Source organism: Phaseolus vulgaris, chromosome 5 (assembly GCF_000499845.2).
Source record: "Phaseolus vulgaris cultivar G19833 chromosome 5, P. vulgaris v2.0, whole genome shotgun sequence".
NCBI classification, from domain to species: Eukaryota; Viridiplantae; Streptophyta; class Magnoliopsida; order Fabales; family Fabaceae; genus Phaseolus; species Phaseolus vulgaris.
The window spans coordinates 3,606,907-3,628,560 of NC_023755.2; the positions used below are offsets into that span (position 1 = coordinate 3,606,907).

The 21,654-nt window shown below is 32.1% G+C and overlaps 1 pseudogene; it reads right to left on the reverse strand.

Annotated features, from left to right (window-relative positions):
- Nucleotides 1-20,000: 20,000 nt before the first annotated feature.
- Nucleotides 20,001-21,163, reverse strand: LOC137836141 (F-box protein SKIP22-like; annotated as a pseudogene).
- Between the last annotated feature and the right edge of the window lie 491 nt (nucleotides 21,164-21,654).

Below are 21,654 nucleotides of genomic sequence, written 5' to 3' on the forward strand. Positions count from 1 at the left end.
CAGTGGTATCTAGACAGTGGCTGCTCAAAGCACATGACTGGTGATGTGACTCAGTTTATAAATCTGAAACTCAAAGCTGAAGGGCATGTCACATATGGAGATAACAATAGAGGAAAAATTCTTGGAAGAGGAGATGTTGGCACTAAAGACTCAACTACAATTGAGAATGTTCTATATGTTGAAGGGCTAAAACATAGTCTTCTAAGCATTAGCCAGCTGTGTGACAAGGGATACAAGGTCAATTTCGAAGCAAATACTTGTACAATTTCAAATGAGAATTCTGGTAAGGTGCTGTTCACTGGAAAAAGGGTAAACAACATTTATCTCCTAGACATTATAAAGAGCTGTTCTGAAAATGAGTGTTTGCTATCTAAAAATGATGAGTCATGGCTGTGGCATAGGAGACTAGCTCACATTCACACAAATCACTTGAACAAGCTAAAATCTAAGGAACTTGTTTCTGGCTTACCAAACATAAAGTTTCAAAATAACAGATTGTGTGATGCTTGTGTAAAGGGAAAACAGATTAGAACTTCCTTTAAATCAAAAGATATGGTTTCTTCAAATAAAGCTTTGGATGTTTTGCATATGGATTTGTTTGGACCATCTAGGACTGCTAGCTTAGCTGGAAATTACTATGCTTTGGTGATTGTTGATGACTTTTCAAGATATACATGGACTTTGTTTCTTGCTTCTAAAAATGATGCATATAAAGCCTTTAAGAAACTTGCTAAGGTTCTGCATAATGAGAATGAAAATAGGATAAAACAGATTCGTAGTGATCATGGGGGAGAATTTCAAAATGCAAAGTTTGATAAATATTGTGAAAAACATGGGATCATACATAGTTTTTCTGCTCCTAGGACACCCCAACAAAATGGTGTTGTTGAAAGAAAGAATAGATCACTAGAAGAGTTAGCTAGGACTATGCTAAATGAATCTGGTTTACCTAAATATTTTTGGGCTGATGCTGTATATACTGTTTCTTATGTGCTTAACAGAACATTGATTAGACCAATCCTTAAGAAAACTCCCTATGAATTGTATAAAGGAAGGAAGCCTAGCATTAGTCATCTTAGGGTGTTTGGCTGCAAATGTTTTGTTTTAAATAATGGTAAGAATAATCTAGGGAAGTTTGATCCTAAATCAGATGAAGGAATACATATTGGTTATGCTATAAATGGTCATGCTTATAGAGTATATAACAAAAGATTGCTTGCTGTTGAAGAATCTATACATGTTGTGTTTGATGAAACAGATTTTTCTGTGCCCAAATCTGTTGTGGATGAACCTGGTATGGATGATTTAAGAACAATTATGCAACATAATCAATCCAGTGAGCTTGATGCTACTAATCCAAATTCTGTCAAAGAATCTACTGTGAATGCAGGACTGCCTAAAGAATGGAAGACTCCAAGGGATCTCACTCTTGAAAATGTAATTGGTAAAATTGAGAAAGGAGTCTCAACAAGGAATTCACTCAATAACTTCTGCAGAACAGTAGCTTTTGTGTCACAGATTGAGCCTAAAAGCTTGGAAGAAGCACTGCAAGACAGCAATTGGATAACAGCAATGCAGGAAGAGCTGAACCAGTTTGAATACAATGAAGTATGGATTTTGGTTCCAAGGAAGCATGAGATGAACATCATAGGAACCAAGTGGGTGTACAGGAACAAGATGGATGAACATGGTGCTATCACTAGAAATAAAGCAAGACTGGTTGCTAAAGGGTATAACCAAGAAGAAGGTATTGATTTTGGTGAAACCTATGCACCAGTAGCACGTCTTGAAGCTGTCAGACTTCTTCTAGCATTTTCCAGCATACAAGGCTTCAAGCTATTTCAAATGGATGTCAAGAGTGCATTTCTAAATGGCTACATCAATGAAGAAGTGTTTGTATCTCAGCCTCCAGGATTTGAAGATCACAAGAATCCAGAACATGTGTTCAGGCTTAAGAAAGCCTTATATGGATTAAAGCAAGCACCTAGGCAATGGTATGAAAGGCTAAGTGAATTTCTGCTGTCTCAAGGATATAGCCGTGGCAATTCAGATAAAACTCTCTTTCTAAAGAAGAAAAGTGAAGATATCATACTTGTGCAAGTCTATGTAGATGATATTATCTTTGGATCCACAAATGAAGAGATGTGTGAAGACTTTGTGAAAACCATGAAAAGTGAGTTTGAAATGTCAATGCTAGGAGAAATGAATTTCTTCCTTGGACTACAAGTTAAGCAACTCAAAGATGGGGTTTTCATAAGTCAAGAAAAATACTGCAAGGAACTGCTCAAGAAGTTTGATATGGACCAATGCAAAACAATCAGCACTCCTATTTCAACAAATTGTCAGCTGGATCAAGATTCTGCAGGAAAATCAGTGGATCAAACGAAATATAGGGGTTTAATTGGTTCCTTATTATATCTAACTGCCAGCAGACCTGACATTATGTTTGCTGTATGTCTATGTGCTAGATATCAATCTGATCCAAGGGAATCACACTACAATGCAGCAAAGAGAATTCTGAAATATTTGCAAGGATCTAAAGATGTTGGATTGTGGTATCCTAACAAGGTATCCTTGAACTTGATTGGTTTTTCAAATTCTGATTTTGCAGGTTGCAAAGTTGATAGGAAGAGCACAAGTGGGACTTGTCACATGCTTGGATCAAGTCTAATCTCTTGGCATTGCAAGAAGCAAGCTTGTGTTGCTCTCTCCACATCAGAAGCAGAATACATAGCTGCTGGAAGTTGTTGTGCTCAAACCTTATGGCTAAGGCAGCAGCTAAGTGATTTTGGTATTCTGTTAAATAACATACCTATAAAGTGTGATAATACAAGTGCCATAAATTTGTCTAGGAATCCTGTCATGCATTCTAGAACTAAACATATTGAAATTAGACATCACTTTCTAAGAGAACATATAGCTAATGGAACATGTGATATACAATTCATTGGTACTGAGTTTCAATTAGCTGATCTATTCACTAAACCACTTGCTAAAGACAGGTTTCACTTTCTTTTAAATGAATTGGGTATAATTAGCTTGAATTGCCCTCTGTAGTGAAAATTTCAATCTGTTGTTTTATGTTTTAACATGTTTCATTCCCTGTTTCAGAAATCACAGCTGTGACTAGGAAAGAGAAAGATTTATTTTTCTCTCTCTCACTTTATTGTTGACTGCTTTTACGGTTATTGACCAGCAGATCCATGCAAACTAATGTGTGGGTATCCTAACTAATTGGATTTTGTGTAGATGCAACAGATTTGATGTACCAAAATCAGGTTCCAAGATATTCTTACGTGAATCCACACCTGAACCTGCTGCACCATTGGAATAAAATCTGCAGCATATCTGTGGGATTTGATTTTTCTTCAAAATTCATTATTTCCAAAATCTGATTACATTGCCCTGGATTAAAATTTGTGCTTTTCAATTTTGGTTTAATAATTCTATATAAACCCTGCTCAAATCAGTTCTTTCTCACACTTTCTCATTTGTGCTATAAGCTGTCCAGATTCACACTTGCTTCACCACAGGTTTCGTTTCTGTTCTGAGTAATAATCTGTGCTGTTTTTTTTTCTTTAGAATTGTATGTTAATAAACTGATGCAGGAAAACACAGATTAAGCATGGCATCCTCATCACACAGAAGGAAGAAATCCAAGGAGCAATCCAGCAGCAACCAAGGCATTCTGGAGAAATGGTTTGCTGGAGATTCTGAAGCAATGACAAGATACATTCATGAGACAAGCAGGAAGCAAGTCAATGCACCCAAAGTGTTGGAATTTTCCTGGCTGAGAGAAGAAAATCTGACTGAAGCAAAGACCTTGCTCAAGCATCAAAAGCTGAAGAACTTTCTAGAGATGACTGGAAATGTATATCCAGATTTGGTGAAAGTTTTCTACAGCAACTTGGTTCAAGATGGCAAAAATCTGGTCTCCCATGTGAAAGGTGTGAAGCTGAAGATTACAAGGGAAATATGGAGCAATGTGGGAGGAATCAAATACTCTGGAATGAAGGTAAGCAAAGGGAACACTTCTGGAATCCAGGGATTCAACAAGATGCAGTTTTACAGAAGTTGTGTGAGGAATCCTGCTGAACCAGTGGCTAGATTTCATGCTGGAAATCTCACAATCATTCCAAGACTCTTTGCCTACATCATTGCTTGGCAGCTTACTCCAAGAGGAAGTAATCATGCAACTCTCCATGAAGAGGACTTGATTTTACTATACTGCATCATGAATCAACTCAAGGTAAATTGGGTAAGTACTATGGTGGAGCATATGCTCAAATCAACAAGGTTACCAGACTATCGCTTTCCATATGCAATTTTTGTGTCAAAGCTAATTGATTACTTTGAAGTTGATACTACAAATGAAAGAAATGACACAATTAAGGCAGCAAGTGAGATAGACAACTCCACTCTCCTCAATATGGGATTTCAAAAGGAAGATGATAGCTGGATATTCAGAAGGAATGCTGCAAACAGAGCTGAAAATGAAGCTGCTGATCCAGAAAATGAAGAAGAAAATGCTGATGGAGTGCAGAACATGGATGCATCACCAGTACACTCTGCTGGACATGAGGATATTGCTGCTACAAGCCAAAATGCAATGGTTGCATATGAGGCACCTGAATACAGAGGTGAACCTTTGTCTATGTTTGAAAGACAAGTGCTAAGCAGGCTGGACACACTCACATATGAGCAGAAAGCACACTATGAGATGACCTACGCCAGGTTTCAACACTTGGATGACCAACTTGAAGGAGTTCAAGTGCAGCTAGCTGAGCTTTATTACAACAACAAGTGATCCTATTTCTAAGTCTTTATCTTTTATATGTTGTTGAGCAAATTGGGATTAATCTGTACTGTTTTTATTTTTCTGCACTGGTTTTTTTGGTTGTTTTGTGATTTGTAATGAACCTCTATGGTTTATTGGTTTTATTTGAACTGTTATGTATGGCCATTATTGTTTCTGTGGTATTTTGTGCTCCCATTCTGTTTGATGAATCCAAAGGGGGAGAAGAATAGCCTAGAGAACAGCCTGGTACAGATTCTGTAGATGATATTCACAGTGGCTGCTGATATAATTCAGATGTTAAATCTGCAGGTATATCATTTCTAAATCTGTTGTTCTGCTTTAACACCTGTTTTCTTTGTATACAGTTCTGTACAGATTTGGTCATAATCTTTCTTCAAAGTTGTGCAAAGCAAAGGGAATTTGTCTCCATCAAACAGGGGGAGATTGTTGAAGCTGGAGGAAGCTTCTTCCCTACCAAGGCTTGATGTGTGTTTGATGAAGAAAATGGCTTGAGTGCTTTGAAGATTGTAATAGGTTTTTAGATTCATATGTAATTAGGCTTGTAAGTGTGTATGATTGCCTTTTGCTGTGCAACCTATCCTAGATGCCTAACCAAGTCTAGATCAAGCACATGATATGGTTAAATGGTTTTTGAAAAGCCTTTTGAAATGTTTTTAACAGTTTTAAAAACAGTACACAAATAAATCTGTTTTATGGAGAAAGAATCTGTTTATTTCTTCTCTGTTAAAAAGGCTTTCGTTAAATAGTTTTTGAAAAGCTTTTTAAATGGTTTTAACAGTTTTAAAACAGTACACAAATAAATCTGTTTTATGGAGAAAGAATCTGTTTATTTCTTCTCTGTTAAAAGGCTTTTCTAAATTTCTGTTAAGGCACCAAGGGAAAGCTCAGTTCGTTATTTCAGTTAAGCTGAGCTGGCCTGTGCGTTATACTTTAATCTGTTTTACTGTGAAAGAACAGGTTTATTCCTTGGTGTGCTGAAAGGTTTTTCACAAGTTAGTTAGGGCTCCAAAGGTACCACTCAGACAGTTATTTCTGTTAAGCTGAGTTGGCAGTTTTCACAAATAAATCTGTTAAGATTCAAAACTGAATCTGTTGTTTTCTTAACTGCTTTTCAACTGTTTTTTGAAAAGAAGTTAGAAACTGTTTTCTATATAAACAATGTCTCTCTCACATGAAAGAGTGCTGAGGAATTACGCTTTTAACAGAGATCAAACAATTTCCATGTGAGAAGAAGGATTAAAAAGAGTTTTTGAAAGGTTTCCAAAGAGATTTTCAAGTGTGCTTGTTCTAGGAAACCTTGAATCTTGGTGAAGGTGCTGGTGCAGTTTCTGCAGCAAATTGAACTACTGGTTTTGAGTTCTTGCATCTTCTTTTCAGGTGTAATCTTTCCTTTATTCTGTTTTGTAAAGGTGTAAGTGTTAGTCACTCCTTGATAGGGTTTCTTGGAGTGCAAGGTGTGCTGAAATAGGGTTTTTAAGCATTGTGTGTGGTGTTCTTGTAGTGTTCAAGAACTGCTGGTTTTGTAAGTGATTGGCACTGTTTTTTAGTGAATTCCACCTTGGGGTAAGGTGAGACTGGATGTAGCTCTGTATGAGTGAACCAGTATAAAAACGTGTGTATCTTGCATTCTCATCCCTGCACTATTTTCTGTTTTTGCTTAATTCTGTCAAGAACTAAATCTGTTCTTTTTAAATTGAATCTGTTAATTCTGGGTTAAGTGAAAATTGTTCTTCCTGTCTTGTTAAAGTTTTCTGATCATAAACAAGGTTGCTGCATATAATGGCTTAAGTGAATTGTGAACAAACTGACCATTCATTAAAACCTGTGAAAGGATTTTTTTTCTTGAAATCTTGTGTTGTGTAATTTTGGTTGATCTCTAAGCATAGCTATATCCTTTATCCTCACAATATTAAGCTGATCTGGTTCTGTTCTGATTCTCTGTTGATCACAATTTTACAGTGAACGAAATTCAAATTGTGCCAATACTGCTCTGAAAAATCAATCTGTTTCATGTAAAAACAATCTGTTCTTTTTGCCTCTGGAATACTGAAAAATTGTGTGTTCTTGCGAAAATTTTATAAGCTCAATTCACCCCTCCCCTCTTGAACTTAGACACTAATAGACCCAACAAATATGTCATATATCCATGTGGATGATTGCGTTTACCTCTTGCAGGTAAAATGAAACATTTTTGTTATTGGTAAATGTTTGTAATAATTGTGCATCTGTGTTGACCTTTTAATAAATGTTTTTTTTTGTATTCACTGTTCAGATATGGGCGATGGAACATTTGTTCTCTTATAAGCGTCAAGTACCTACGAGTGGGAATAAATATCCCCGTATCATGCATTGGATAGATGTTAGAGTTGGTGACCATGAACTTGAACGTGGTCTATGTAAGAATAAGGTATGTTTTTTTTTGTAATTTGTATTACATTGATGTTGTTTTGAATGTAGATAATTAATTTTGGAATTATATATGTCAACAAACAGGTTCTTCTTAAGTTATGTGCTTCCAATGAAGAACTTTGCAGTAAATTTGTTGAAAAAGCTTTTGACCAAATTGGGTGTCGAATTACGAAGAAGAAACCAACAAAGGATGAAGTCCGTGCAAAGAGGGTGAAAGTTCTTCAACTGATGCGGAAATCTGAGGAGCAGGAAGTATTAATCACAAGTATGGAGAAAGAGGTGAATGACATAGTTAAGTTAATTGCAAGGAGAAATTGTCTTCGTCGTGATACTCAGTCAGAAGTAGTTGAAGTTGAACCTTTTGCAATGGATTGCACATACTTGAAAAAGGCAGAAAGCAATCATGAAGATGTAGATGAAGATAAACAATTACATGTAGATGAAGTCCAACCAAATGAAGAAGTCAACAGTCATGAAGATGTACATGAAGATAAACAATTACATGTAGATAAAGTCCAACCAAATGAAGAAGTCAACATGTTTCCTAAAATGAACGGTGAATCGAGGAAACGTTTCAAGAGTGCTATTTTGAAAACACCTTGGATCACATATTCAAGGAGGAAGCCAAAAAAACCCAAAAACTGATGCTTCATTAATGGATATGTTTTTAGGTGCTTTCTGTTTTTAAGTTAGTGGATGTATGCTTTATTGACATTGTTGAAACCATTGTAATTTGTAGTATTGCACCAATAATTTTGTTCAGGAGTAATTATTGTGGAAACTCTGAATGTGTAAGTGGATTAATTTTGTTATTCATTAACAGTATTGTTATTGATTAATTTTGTACTATTGTTTTTATTAATCAACTTTGTACTGAATGGTGGCAATTATATTGTCAACCCTATTTGCATCCAAAAAACACAAAAGTTATATATTCTTTCACCAATGAATGGCCTAAACCTCCAATGAGGTTCCTGGACTCCCATGTGAATGGCCTATACATTCTTTAAGACTAAGACAGAGCCAACTTCAATTAGAGAACCAAATTCTTCATTCTTTAAAACCTTCCCATGAACACTTGCACTTGCAGTCCCCGTCGGATCCTGTAAAGCAAGAAAATTAATATACAACTTATTCTGCAAAATGTAAGAAAGACTACATAATACGTATGTTACCTTAATTGTTATTAACATGTCTTCTTCTAGACCAGTGTGCTTACATGATTTGATTAGACAACTTAGGAGTGGGAAAACATCTAATTCTTTCAAACTTCCCATGAATGATCTTTGTTCATAACCACGTCCATCAATTTCTCCTTCGCAATAAAATGAAAACATCATTAGACATAAAATTTTGTTGTTCCATTCTAAAAAACGTGATTGAGTATTACCTTGGAATTGAAGAAATTTTTCTGCCCATTTCCATTAGTTGGATGTAAAATCACACTCATAAGTTTGTTCACCTATACGGTTTATAAATTCTTGAGTGTTTACTGGCTGGTCAGAGTTCCGATTAAGAATCACGGCTTGCACATTACCAGCTGGTCCCAGAATGACATTGGTAGTGGAGTTGCAACGCCGTACATAACTACCAATGTCGTTGTCGTCGATATCAAGCCCTTCCATGACTCCATTTGGAATGGATGTATACTTCAAAAAATTCATCCTATCGCATGCCATATATAGATGAACGTTGGGCACATGTTAACGTTTGAAGGAAGGAAAAGGGACTTGTGTGAAAAAGCAAATGTCTTGTCTAATTAATAACATAACATGAATGCAAGAATAATGTTTTTTTAAATATTTTTGAAGGTGAGGTGCAGTACGACATTGTTAAAAGTAAAGAAAACATGGATTTTTTAACCATCTTACGTGGAAGTATGGTATTGTTGCAGCTTTACTTTTCGCAGGTTGTAGGTTCATTCATAAATGTCATAAATGCTGAATTTGCACTTAATTAATAAACTAATATTAAATTCCTGCAATTCATGTTACCAATTTGTGATTTCCCTTCACACATTAAAGACAAATTGCGTTCCCTTCGTGAAAGTCCAGCACCGTCAGCTTCCACTGTATTTTTTTTTTCAAACTGAAAAGTTAACGTTGTGCATTCATTCACAGCAATCTTTCTTCTTCATTGCATTAACTACACATTGAAGTTAGCAGACAAGCATTGAAGTTTCTGTTGGTGAAGGTACTCTTGCATTCAATTTATTTGTTCTTTTCTTCTTTGTTGCATTGAATTCCATGGTGCATTGTATTTATTTATTTCTATCTTACCCACGTTTTTGTATGTTAATGGTGCCCCTATGACACATTCAATACCTTAGTTTCTATGCTCTTGACAATCCGAAACAGGGGTTGTTGTTGTATGTTAATTATATACATGAATATAGCTTATTTGTAACTTTGTGCAAATTGTTAAATAATGCATAAAACTAGTCATAGTTGTTAAATAATGTACAAGGTAGATTTATTTTGTTCATTCTTTGAAATGTTTAAGTTAAGTTATATGACGAAAATTGTATTCATATGCATTCATGTTTTTTGTCAATGTGAGTTAAGCTAAGCATTGTATACACATGTGAGGTGCAGTACGACATTGTTAAAAGTAAAAGAAATATGGATTTTTTAACAATCTTACGTGGAAGTATGATTTTGCTGCAGCTCTACTTTTTGCAAGTGGTAGGTTCATTCATAAATGTCATAAATGCTGAATTTGCACTTAATTAATAAACTAATATTAAATTCCTGCAATTCATGTTACATATTTGTGATTTCCATTCACACATTAAAGACAAACTGCGTTCTCTTCGTGAAAGTCCAACACTGTCCAGCACCGTCAGCTTCCACTGTATTTTTTTTCGAACTGAAAAGTTAACGTTGTGCATTCATTCATAGCAACCTTTCTTCTTCATTGCATTAACTACACATTGAAGTTAGCAGACAAGCATTGAAGGTTCTGTTGGTGAAGGTACTCTTGCATTCAATTTATTTGTTCTTTTCTTCTTTTGTTGCATTGAATTTCATGGTGCATTGTATTTATTTATTCATATCTTATCCACGTTTTTGTGTGTTAATGGTGCCCCTATGACGCATTCAATACCTTAGTTTCTATGCTCCTGACAATCTGAAACAGGGGTTGTTGTTGTACGTTAATTATATACATGAATATAGCTTATTTGTAATTTTGTGCAAATTGTTAAATAATGCATAAAACCAGTCATAGGTTTTAAATAATGTACAAGGTAGATTTATTTTGTTCATTCTTTGAAATGTTTAAGTTATGTTATATGACGAAAATTGTATTCATATGCATTCATGTTTTTAGTCAATGTGAGTTAAGCTAAACATTGTATACACATGTGAGGTGCAGTACGACATTGTTAAAAGAAAATGAAATATGGATTTTTTAACCATCTTACGTGGAAGTATGGTTTTGCTGCAGCTTTACTTTTTGCAGGTGGTAGGTTCATTCATAAATGCCATAAATGCTGAATTTCCACTTAATTAATAAACTAATATTAAATTCCTGCAATTCATGTCACCAATTTGTGATTTCCATTCACACATTAAAGACAAACTGTGTTCCCTTCGTGAAAGTCCAGCACCGTCAGCTTCCACTGTATTATTTTTCAAAATGAAAAGTTAACGTTATACATTCATTCATAGCAATCTTTCTTCTTCATTGCATTAACTACACATTGAAGTTAGCAGACAAGCAATGAAGGTTGTGTTAGAGAAGGTACTCTTACATTCAATTTATTTGTTCTTTTCTTCTTTGTTTCATTGAATTCCATGGTGCATTGTATTTATTTATTCATATCTTACTCACGTTTTTGTGTGTTAATGGTGCCCCTGTGACGCATTCAATACCTTAGTTTTTATGCTCATGACAATCCGAAACAGGGGTTGTTGTTGTACGTTAATTATATACATGAATATAGCTTATTTGTAATTTTGTGCAAATTGTTAAATAATGCATAAAACCAGTCATAGGTTTTAAATAATGTACAAGGTAGATTTATTTTGTTCATTCTTTGAAATGTTTAAGTTAAGTTATATGACGAAAATTGTATTCATATGCATTCATGTTTTTAGTCAATGTGAGTTAAGCTAAACATTGTATACACATGTGAGGTGCAGTACGACATTGTTAAAAGAAAAGGAAATATGGATTTTTTAACCATCTTACGTGGAAGTATGGTTTTGTTGCAGCTTTACTTTTTGCAGGTGGTAGGTTCATTCATAAATGTCATAAATGCTGAATTTGCACTTAATTAATAAACTAATATTAAATTCCTGTAATTCATATTACCAATTTGTGATTTCCCTTCACACATTAAAGACAAATTGCGTTCCCTTTGTGAAAGTCCAGCACCAACCAGCACCGTCAACTTCCACTGTATTTTTTTTCAAACTGAAAAGTTAGCGATGTGCATTCATTCATAGCAACCTTTCTTCTTCATTGCATTAACTACACATTGAAGAAGTTAGCAGACAAGCATTGAAGGTTCTGTTGGTGAAGGTACTCTTACATTCAATTTATTTGTTCTTTTCTTCTTTGTTGCATTGAATTCCATGGTGGATTGTATTTATTTATTCCTATCTTACCCACGTTTTTGTGTGTTAATGGTGCCCGTATGACGCATTCAATACCTTAGTTTTTATGCTCATGACAATCCGAAACAAGCGTTGTTGTTGTACGTTAATTATATACATGAATATAGCTTATTTGTAACTTTGTGCAAATTGTTAAATAATGCATAAAAGTAGTCATAGGTTTTAAATAATGTACAAGGTAGATTTATATTGTTCATTCTTTGAAATGTTTAAGTTATGTTATATGACGAAAATTGTATTCATATGCATTCATGTTTTTAGTCAATGTGAGTTAAGCTAAACATTGTATACACATGTGAGGTGCAGTACGTCATTGTTAAAAATAAAGAAAATATGAATATTTTAACCATCTTACGTGGAAGTATGGTTTTGCTGCAGCTTTAATTTTTGCAGGTGGTAGGTTCATTTATAAATGCCATAAATGCTGAATTTGCACTTAATTAATAAACTAATATTAAATTCCTGCAATTCATATTACCAATTTGTGATTTCCCTTCACACATTAAAGACAAACTGCGTTTCCTTCGTGAAAGTCCAGCACCGTCAGCTTTCACTGTATTTTTTTTTTCAAACTGAAAAGTTAACGTTGTGCATTCATTCATAGCAACCTTTCTTCTTCATTGCATTAACTACACATTGAAGTTAGCAGACAGGTTCTGATGGTGAAGGTACTCTTGCATTCAATTTATTTGTTCTTTTCTTCTTTGTTGCATGAATTTCATGGTGCATTGTATTTATTTATTCATATCTTATCCACATTTTTGTGTGTTAATGCTGCTCCTATGACGCATTCAATAACTTAGTTTTTATGCTCCTGAAAATCCGAAACAGGGGTTGTTGTTGTACGTTAATTATATACATGAATATAGTTTATTTGTAACTTTGTGCAAATTGTTAAATAATGGATAAAACCAGTCACAGTTGTTAAATAATGTACAAGGTAGATTTATTTTGTTCATTCTTTGAAATGTTTAAGTTATGTTATATGACGAAAATTGTATTCATATGCATTCATGTTTTTAGTCAATGTGAGTTAAGCTAAACATTGTATACACATGTGAGGTGCAGTACGTCATTGTTAAAAATAAAGAAAATATGAATTTTTTAACCATCTTACGTGGAAGTATGGTTTTGCTGTAGCTTTAATTTTTGCAGGTGGTAGGTTCATTTATAAATGCCATAAATGCTGAATTTGCACTTAATTAATAAACTAATATTAAATTCCTGTAATTCATATTACCAATTTGTGATTTCCCTTCACACATTAAAGACAAACTGCGTTTCCTTCGTGAAAGTCCAGCACCGTCCAGCACCGTCAGCTTTCACTGTATTTTTTTTTTAAAACTGAAAAGTTAACGTTGTGCATTCATTCATAGCAACATTTCTTCTTCATTGCATTAACTACACATTGAAGTTAGCAGACAGGTTCTGATGGTGAAGGTACTCTTGCATTCAATTTATTTGTTCTTTTCTTTTTTGTTGCATTGAATTTCATGGTGCATTGTATTTATTTATTCATATCTTACCCACGTTTTTGTGTGTTAATTGTGCCTCTATGACGCATTCAATACCTTAGTTTCTATGCTCATGACAATCCGAAACAAGCGTTGTTGTTGTATGTTAATTATATACATGAATATAGCTTATTTGTAACCTTGTGCAAATTGTTAAATAATGCTTAAAACCAATCATAGTTGTTAAATAATGTACAAGGTAGATTTATATTGTTCATTCTTTGAAATGTTTAAGTTATGTTATATGACGAAAATTATATTCATATGCATTCATGTTTTTAGTCTATGTGAGTTAAGCTAAGCATTGTATACACCTGTGAGGTGCAGTACGACATTGTTAAAAGTAAAGAAAATATGGATTTTTTAACCATCTTACGTGGAAGTATGGTTTTGCTGCAACTTTACTTTTTGCAGGTGGTAGGTTCATTCATAAATGCCATAAATGCTGAATTTGCACTTAATTAATAAACTAATATTAAATTCTTGCAATTCATGTTACCAATTTTTGATTTCCCTTCACACATTAAAGACAAACTGCGTTTCCTTCGTGAAAGTCCAACACCGTCCAGTACCGTCAGCTTTCACTGTATTTTTTTTTTCAAACTGAAAAGTTAACGTTGTGCATTCATTCATAGCAACCTTTCTTCTTCATTGCATTAACTACACATTGAAGTTAGCAGACAAGCATTGAAGTTTCTGTTGGTGAAGGTACTCTTGCATTCAATTTATTTGTTCTTTTCTTCTTTGTTGCATTGAATTCCATGGTGCATTGTATTTATTTATTTCTATCTTACCCACGTTTTTGTATGTTAATGGTGCCCCTATGACACATTCAATACCTTAGTTTCTATGCTCTTGACAATCCGAAACAGGGGTTGTTGTTGTATGTTAATTATATACATGAATATAGCTTATTTGTAACTTTGTGCAAATTGTTAAATAATGCATAAAACTAGTCATAGTTGTTAAATAATGTACAAGGTAGATTTATTTTGTTCATTCTTTGAAATGTTTAAGTTAAGTTATATGACGAAAATTGTATTCATAAGTATTCATGTTTTTTGTCAATGTGAGTTAAGCTAAGCATTGTATACACATGTGAGGTGCAGTACAACATTGTTAAAAGTAAAGTAAATATGAATTTTTTAACAATCTTACGTGGAAGTATGGTTTTGCTGCAGCTTTACTTTTTGCACGTGGTAGGTTCATTCATAAATGTCATAAATAATGAATTTTCACTTAATTAATAAACTAATATTAAATTCCTGCAATTCATGTTACCAATTTTTGATTTCCCTTCACACATTAAAGACAAACTGCGTTCCCTTCGTGAAAGTCCAGCACTGTCAGCTTCAACTGTATTTTTTTTCAAACTGAAAAGCTTACGTTGTGCATTTATTCATAGCAACATTTATTCTTCATTGCATTAACTACACATTGAATCAGCTCCTACGGTTGGAATGTGTTTTGACACTGCAAATGCCGTGAAAAGTTTTTACCGGCAATATGGCATTAAAAAGGGTTTTGCAATTAGAACTCGAAGTTCGAAAAAAGGACCTTACAAGGAATTAAGGTACGTTATGTTGGTATGTGCTAGGGAGGGAATTACGTGTCCACGATTCCACCAGAATTAAGCACTCACCCTACTCAGACCGTTGAATGTCCGGCTCGTATAACTTTTGGAATAAAAGAAGGGAAGTGGTATATTATGTCGGTACATGAGGAACACTCACATCTATTGAGCCCGACGAATTCTAGATTGTTTCATGGTAATAGGAAAATATCTTTGCAGACAAAAAGAGTGTTGGATATTAATGACGATGTTGGGGTTCGTATAAATAAGACTTTTAGGTCTTTTGTGTCTGCTGTTGGTGGTTACGAGAATCTCGACTTTGTTGAACGAGATGTGCGTAATTATGTTGCCCAAAGTAGGAGAGCTTTGGGGAAGGAAGGTGATGGAAAAGCTCTCTTAAATCATTTTTGTCGCATGAGGGAATTGAATCCACAATTTTATTTTGACATTCATTTGGGAGATGATAACCACATACAACATGTATTTTGGGTTTCTGCTAGAAGCAGGGCAGCATGGGATAGTTTTTGAGACATTTTATCTTTCGATACCACATACCTAACAAATAAGTATGATATGCCGTTTGCACCTTTTGTCGGTGTAAATCATCACGGTCAATCAATATTGTTGGGATGTGGATTCCTATCTTTTGAGGACACTGATGCTTTTGTGTGGCTTTTTAAAAGTTGGTTGTGTTGCATGTCATACAAGCCCCCTATAGGCATTATGACCGATCAATGCTGGGCAATGAAAATTGCAGTTGAAGTTGTGTTCCCAAATGCACGTCATAGGTGGTGTCTTTGGCACATTATGAAAAAAATACCAAGAAAACTTCAAGGATACCATCAGTACAAGGAAATGAAACGTGGAATGAAGACAGTAGTCTATGAGTCCACAAGTGTTGATGATTTCTTGTCTTCGTGGGCAAATTTGATAAATACGTTTGACTTGAGTACAAACAATTGGCTTAGTACATTATTTGAAGAACGACATCTAGAGAAGCTTGAGCTCCAAAGAGACAAGTTTGGAGAGAGAGAGAAAAGAGGGGAGAGTCACATGACAAAAGACATGTCATCCAAACATGAAAAGAAAGTAATGACTTTGGTTAATTAATCTTAATCTCTTAATTAAAGGTATTATTTATTCTTAATAAGATAATTTTATTAATAAAAAAATTAGAATTTTGTATAGACTTTAATTAATTGGTCAATTTAGTCACATGTCTTAATTTAGTTAATTATAACCAATGGTGAAAGAGTTGACCAAAAGTGATCTTCTAAATTTTGTAGATAAATTTTATATGATGATTTGATGTTCTTATATTAAATTTCACTGGTCAAGGTTTGTTACAAATGTATGAGTTAAAACTAAGACTCTTAATCAATTTTTATTTTGAGAGAGTTGACTAATATGATTGGCTTAGACAAATAGACTATTTGGAATAAATAAAAACTTAGTCTCTAATTCATAAATACTAGTTTACACTTCATCTGTTCCTTTTTAATAGTTGATTCAAATTTTGTTTCTATTTAAATGTTACTTGTAAATTTCAAGACTATATTAATTGTATGAATTATACTTTACTTTTGAAAAGTTTCAAAAAAAGAATTAAAATACTCCTTCTATTTGACTCTAATGTATTGTTTGGTTCTGTACTTCCACTATTCACGTAGATGGAAAGGTGGTTAAGGTTTACATTTGTTTTTGTTGATTGTTGCTGATTTGTGAGTACCAAATGACTATTTTTTGTTTTTGTTTTCCTTCTCAAGTGCAAAGAAAGCATGAAAACGTTAGTGTGACACATGCATTCTTTGTAATGCCCTTTGTTATTTTTTGCACAAAAATCCTCTGAAACAACGAAAACTGATTATTTTAATATTAACATCGATTTTTCATCTATAGTTCAAAATCGATGTTGTATTACCTTTGAATCGATATTGTGGTGTCTTTGTACATATAGAACATCGATTATCCATGATTTTTTCACAACATCAATTCCACATATGCATAATCTAATCAATTATGGGTTGATTTTTCAGAATTTTTAAATACACATAAATAATTTAGATTTTATTTTCTTTATAATTTTCTATGATTTAGTAATTTTATTCATTTAAAATTTATTCAAATATCACATTAAATAATTTAGAATTTGTATTTATTTTGAATTTTTAATATTTTAGAAATTTCATATTTTTATTTAAATAAATAATTTAGATTTGTATTTATTTTGAATTTTTAATAATTAAAAAAATATTTATTGAAATATGATATTAAATATTCATTCAAATATGACAATCATAAATGTACCAACAATTTAACATAATAATTCATATTTTTTTAAAAAGTTAGTTCTTATATAGTACTGGAAAAAATATTTTAATTACAAACAATTATAATTTACAAATAAATAAATCAAATTTATTTACCAACAATTTTTAAATAGAAGGGAAAATTTATAAACTTGCATTTTATCCATTAAAAAATACAATTTCAATCACACTCAACACATCATTCAAAAACTTTCATAAATTGCTCCTACACTTTTCAATCTATTTACCTTAATTTAAACAACCTTACTTTCTTCACACTTTTTTCTTCAAATCAACTCAAATTCACTTCCTCAAATTTAATCCCTAATGTTCGTTTGGATTTGAAGATGTATTTGAAGAAGTGAATTTGAGAGGATTTGACGAGAAAGTGAGTAGAAAGTGTGCTTTTTTGGATTAAGGGAAAGATGATGAGAAACGAACGAAAAAACATTATGAAAGTTAGTGATTAATGTGATAGGTGTGATTGATAAAATAATTTATTAAAATAGATAAAAGTGTCAAATTACAAATTTACTTTTAAGATTAAAATTAAATTAAAATGAATTATGATTAATTATTTTTATATATAAAGAAATTAAAATTTATGTAGAAATATTGTACAAATTTTGACACATACATTTTACATAAATAAAATTCATAAACGATTAAATTTTTTTAATAAAAATAAATCCTAAATCATTAAATATCATACTTCAATAAAAATATAAAATAAATAAATTCTTAAATTATTCAAAATTATAAATAAATACAAATCTAAATTATTTAATATAATTATTTAAATAAAATATAAATAAATAAAATTGTTAAATTATTTAAAATCCTAAATAAATAAAAATATAAATTATATAATTTCAAATTTAAATAAAAATATGAAATAAATATAAATTCTAAATTATTCAAAATCATGAATAAATACAAATCCTAAATTATTTAATGTCCTGCTTAAATAAAATATTTAAAATAAATAAAATTCTTAAACTATTCAAAATCTTAGAAAATACAAATTCTAAATTATTTAATGTTATATTTAAATAAAAAATAAAAAATAAATAAATTTTCTAAATTATTTAAAATCATAAATAAATACAAATTTAAATTATTTAATTTCCTATTTAAAAAAATGAATTAAAAATATTTTTACATTATTTCAAATCCTAAATGAATACAAATCTTAAATTATTTAATAAAATTCTTAAATAAATAAAATGTCTAAATTATTCAAAATTCTAATAAATGCAAACGTAAATTATTTAATGTTCTATTTAAAATAATTAAAATAAAAAAGTTCCTAAATTATTTAAAATATTAAATAAAATATTTTTCATTTAATAAATATATCTTTCCATAAAAATTATTTGTTAATAAAAAATATTGTTTTCATTGATTAACGGGTTTATTATTATTAAACATAATTATGTATAGATTAAAGTATTATTAGTTGTAACTGTTGGGTGCCAAAGTTCAATAAGGGTGAATGGACCTTTTAAATTTTTCTCGCAGAAACAGTGTTGTTTAACACAGTTTACAAAAAATAAATCGATTTATGTGAAAATGAATAGATTTATTTTGGCACTGTTTGTGTTTGAAAAGTGTTTATACAGCAAGGTTAATCACAAAGATTATGCAGATAGTTTTTCCAGATGCACACACACTGATATTAGAATGAAAAAACAGTGAAACACAAAGCAATGACAAGTACTTGTTTGGAATTGGCTTTGTTGATAATCAATAAGCTTTACATATTGCAGCTAATCCAATTTTCTACAAACGTACAAAATACATTGAGATTGATTATCACATAGTTCGGGAAAAACTTCAAGCAGCTGACATTCATCCATGTTATTTTTCTACAAAATGTTGTTGGCATTTTTACAAAAGTGCTTGACAGAGATCAATTTGAATTTTTATGCAACAAGTTGGAAGTTCTTGATTTGCACTATCCAATATCTAACCTGAAAGGAGTACTAAGGGATATATCAGTTATCATATGATATATTAATCATTATATGACTTAATTAGTTATTAAGAAAATTATATATCAATTATCATATGATATAATTAGTTATTATGTAACATAATTAGTTAATTAAATAGGCATAATTAAGTTTTATATTTTTGTTCAATAGTTACAATTTTGCTTTTATATATATATATATATATATATATATATATATATATATATTACACTCTTTAATGAGAATTCATCCAATTTAAAATCAATTTTTTTATTCTTGACACATTCAAATTAAAAATTAAATATTTCAAATTTCTTATAGTCCAAATTATTAAACTTGTTTAAGTTAAAAACAATGTTGTTCAAGTATCCAACACGCAGCACGGCACGTGATTGATGAGAACTTAATTCTGCATGCTTGGTTGGTAGGAATATATTTCACAACTTACAACTTTTTAATGTGATGAATTTAAAAATAAATATATAATAAAAAGTAAATTTATAATTAAATAATATAAAAAATATTAAAATAATAGTATTGAAAGTTGTAACGTGAATGATATAAAAAATTGGGATTGTTAATGTATTATTACTCAAAATCTATTTAACGGAATGCAACATAAAATTAGAGATGACATTTTCACAATCCTGAGAGTTATACAACGTGTTTAAATATAAATATATATATATATATATAATAAATAATGAATTTATAATTAAATAATATGAAAAAATGTTAAAATAATAATATTTAAAGTTGTAATCTAGTTAAATTAAAATTATGTAAAATCCAAAAGAAGGCTATACAAAGACTTGTTCTTTTTTTCTTCACATGTGAGAGCAAAGAAATCCTTGAAAACCAACCATTTCCTCTTTCTTACAAACTCTTCCAAATACCCAAACTCCTCCAAATACTTCTTCTTCCACAACTCATTGTCATTGCACAAGAATCGCAACTCTGAACATGTGCAAGCTACTTTCGCCAAATCAACACCATGAACACGCTCCAAGATCAAGAGCTTAAGCTCCATCACTAACTCCATGAAACAAGGTGGAAGATCCAATCCACTCTTTTCACAAAGATCAATCAACAGTGGCAATGCAACCCTATCTTTCACCATCTTCAACATTTCAAAAACATCACTGCCTTTAGATTCACCTTTATCCAAACAAACATGGTGCAACCTCCAACCAGAATCATCGGACAGCCCCACACAGACAATCACAAAATGACCCAGTGTCTGAAACTTCAAATTTACGCTATGAGAACCACCATCAACCAGAATTTCAGGCAGCGTATACCTCAACGATATCATTGAAGAAAACGGCGAAGGAGAATGAAAACAACTAACCGCCGTACCCGGTTCCTTGTCGATTCTAACAAACCCATATTCAACAACCACTCGGTGGACCGTCAACACTAACAGCTTCAAATCATTGAGGTCGTTTCCAAGGACTTCTTTTGGAACCCTTCTCACAAAGAAAGCTTCTGAACTGGTACTCAGCACCACCGCCGAGGGGGCATCTCCGGCGAAGGTTTCCGGCGCGTTTTGGACGGAGGGTCGATCGCATGAAGCGGATTCTGGCTTGTGAGGGAGGGTTTAGGGTTTAGGGTGCGGTGGGGTTGAACGAGTAGAAGATGAGGTCATCGGCGGCCACGCCAAGGGAGTGCAAAGAGTCGTGCGGCGAAGAGGCGCGAATTTCGTCCTTTCCGTTGAATGAAAGGTGCAGAGAAGAGGGAGAAGAATCATAATAATCAGAATCAGAACAAGAAGAAGAGATGATGTGAGAAAGGGTGTCGATGAGTTGTTGCAGAGAACATGAATTTGGAACTTTGATTTTGAGGGTTCCGTTGAATTCCAAAGATCTGAGTCTGAGTTTCATCGTGTTTCTTCTTCCTGCCTCAGTTCTCAGTTCAGTTTTCTTTGAGGAAAACAATGAGAAACGTTTGTATCTATCACCTTCTCTCAGTGTGTGATCCTTCAAAACTAAACAAACATGAAATAAATCAGTTTTATCCGACAATATATAAAGACAATTTTCCTTTAAATTATTTCTTAACGACTTTTTCAATATACAGAGGATTTCTCTTTATTTTGTTTAGTAACTACTTTTTAGATACATATCTTTGTCGATTTTAATTTTATTGGCGGAAATATAGCAGTAAATTTAAGTGTACTTGATTTTTAAATATTATTATAAATTTATAGTGCAATATTTTAATTTATTATAATTTTACGTATATCTGTATTTTTATGATATATTATTATAAATTTATACTATAATATTTTTTAGATATATTATTATAAATTATACTATAATATTTTATACTAGTTTACAATATCTCCATTTTGTATTAATAAATTCTTGTTTAGGTAGGAGACAAAATAAATATTTGTATTCGAAATATCTCCTAATTTAAAAGAAGTAATA